Raw genomic sequence first — 3,168 nt, 5'->3', positions numbered from 1 at the left:
AGGACCCTATCAGAGACCATTTGCATATTACTCAGTTAAATTAGCTTCACTTGCAGCAGAAACACCAGCCTGAGTCAGTGACAACAACAGCAAAAATATTAGAAATTAGTTATTCCCCTTCTATATCCTGAAACAGTTCATATCCCACATGATGTGGAGATACTGTTGACTGTCTGCAGCCCAAGCTCTAACAGCACAATGGGCACATAGATATGAACTGATCTTCACAATGGCACATAATATTAAAAAGATGTAACACATTGAATCCAGTGAGCCTAATGTCTCTACCTGATGATAGAGAACATGCTGTTGTGGCTCTGGTTAGCCAGAGTGAATGGCCAAATTTGAGAGATCCTAAGACCATATATGAGAAGGACTGCTCAACAAAAGAAAAGAAAAGTGGGAAAAATGAGAAGTGACACAAGATTATGATGGAATGTGGTCTACAGAGGGGAAGCCAACTCTTCCAAAGAGATATTTAATCTGTGTGGTTAGAAGGTTTCACAATAAAGTAGGTGGAGAGGCAGAGGCAACAGCTAGCCAAATAAAAAAAGAAAAGAAAATGCGCATCTACAGGAATTTATGCCACTGCAAGAAGGATCACAAATAGCTTCCCAGTCTACCAGAAGTTCTCAAGTATGAGGCCAAGCTCAGAGATAGGATGACTAACTATGAATCTACTTCCCTTTTCAGTGACTGCAGATAGAGTCTGTGGACACCTACAGCTGCATGTAAGCATTTGCCAGTGATAGCAGATCAGCTATCAGGCTGGGCAGAAGCCTTTTCAGCAAAAAGGGCTGGCACAAGAGGAGCACAAAAGGCCTTGGCTTAAAAAGTTAAACCTACATACAGGGTTCTACAGAGTCTATTGAATCAGACAGGGGTGCTCATTTTACAGCTAATATAAACAATCAGTTGTGTAAGTCCTTGAGAATACAGAGAAAATTACATCTAACTGTATCACTCACAATCTTCAGGACAAGTAGAGGGGATGAACAGGACACAAAAAATATGCACATGAGCTTATCTGAAATGGCCACAAACCTTAAATTTGGCGCTGTGGAATGTTTGGAATGTTCCATCACAATCCATGGCACTGGCAGAAAGTTTCTTTGGAAGCCACTCAGCTATGTCAGGAACTTATATTCCAGCTAAGATCAACCTTCTGCATGGAAAAGAATGCCTGACCCAGTATTTTATATATAAAATACAGAAAGGGTTAGAGGAATTAAGAAAGTATGCACAATAGTATCAACCCAGCCCACTTGAAATAGAAGTAAATTATACACAACCTGCAGATGTAGTGCTAAGCAAGATATTCTCACAAAAAACTCAAATTAGAATCTAAATGGGAGGGACCATATGCTGTCTTTCTGTGTTCTTTAACATTTTAATTTTGCTGTTAAAATTTTGTGTTAGGAAAACTGGATACACATGTCTCATGTCCAACAAGTAGTGAATGATTAACAAGTTGGACAATAAATAATTTTCAAGCATCTTTCATGATCTTAATAATAATGGTCTTAATAATAATTTCTACCCTATGACAACAATGTTAGCCTTAATTCTGTTACTTGCAATAATGTTTTAAGTAAGGGCAGTGTAAAATGCTGTGAAAGCTTTCTTTTTCCCTTTTAATATATTAGCAGATATGCTCAATCCAAAAAAAGGGGCGAACATTCTGTGAAGGTAGCTTGGGGTGCAGCTGCAGTGGGAGCTGCACACTGAGCTCTGACTGGGAGCCTGAGGCAAGAGGTCCGGAATTGCCAATAGCAATAGCACAGCAAAGGGCACAGGGACCTGTGACCAGCCAGGTGACTGGACACTGAGGCACTGCCAGAGCCAAGGACTCAGCAGGAAGACCCCAGACTTTCTGTGAGGGTATAAAAGTCCAGGTAATCCTTTGTTCAGGATTCCTACTTTAGGCACCAGCTGGAGCTGTTACTCTGCTACTGAACCATAAATAAATCTCTTCAGGAATCCAGAGGTCTGAGATTCTGCTACTGGAAACCTGGGGTTGAACTGTTAAGGAAACCTTGTCTGACTGTGTGACTGTGAGGTGAGTAGGAGTCAGGCTCCTACTTTGGCTCATTGGAGAGACCCCTGAGAAGGGGCCTCAGTCCCAGCAGTTACAGTCTCTGGTGGTGTGACTGACAAGAGTGTTCCTGAATGGTCAGATGGGAACGTTTACTTAACACATACGTTCCTCTGGACAGGACACACACAGACTTCATCAGGCAAACCCTCCTGCAGAAGCTGCAAACACAATAGTGGAGCTGAAGCTTAGCGTTTCAAAACACACAGGCAAAGAACTGGAATTGTTCAGCCTCTGTCAGAGAACTCAGTGGTGTCTACAGCTCCTTTATGGGCGTATGGAGAAGATGAGATTAAAACTCCCCTTAGAAAGGCACAGTGAAACAACATGGCTCCAGCTGTAATGAGAAAAATGTTGATTGACAGTAGGAAAATCTTTCTTTCTGAGGATAGTCAAGCATCAGAGCAGGAGAAACTTCATGCTCTGTTTATCCATGCTGCAGAGTTTAAATGCTGTGCTGCCCTGGGGCTGTTGCACTGAACTTGTAGATGTGCATGCAGGTGTTGTTGACTGGGTCTCAGCTGCAGAAGAGGACACTGATAGCAGCTACAGCTGGTGCTAGCTTACCTGGTATTTACTGAGGGCCTGCTTTAGCACCAGTGCACTGAGAGTGTGGGGCAGCATTGACTGTATCCTTCATGTTAGTGATGGCAAAAATGCATTAGGACGTATACCAAGACTGTTCAACCTGCTGGGCAGAGGGCAGCCAATTTCAGAGGGCTGCAGGTGAGAAACTGGCACAAGACATAAGCAGAACATTGATTATGCTGTGCTGGGCACACCACAAGGGTCACAGATACTGTGACTGATTACCAGCCATGCTGACACTATTAGCTGTTGCAGACGTTCAGACTAAGCATCACTGTGGCGATAGTGGGGTATCTGATTGGTCATTTGTACACTGGGAAGCATCCTGAACATTCATTTGATTTTGAGTCTAAATGGAGCCTTCCACTTATCCTCTCAATAAAAGTACTTAGTTGCCCTTCAGCTGCTAAATGCATTAGCACATAATTGAAATGCGCAGCATCATAGCATATGTTTTTTTCACTTTAGGTTTCCCTGTGCTTTAA

Source organism: Vidua chalybeata, chromosome Z, assembly GCF_026979565.1.
Source record: "Vidua chalybeata isolate OUT-0048 chromosome Z, bVidCha1 merged haplotype, whole genome shotgun sequence".
Taxonomy (NCBI): domain Eukaryota; kingdom Metazoa; phylum Chordata; class Aves; order Passeriformes; family Viduidae; genus Vidua; species Vidua chalybeata.
Note: the sequence above shows the minus strand (reverse complement) of the source record.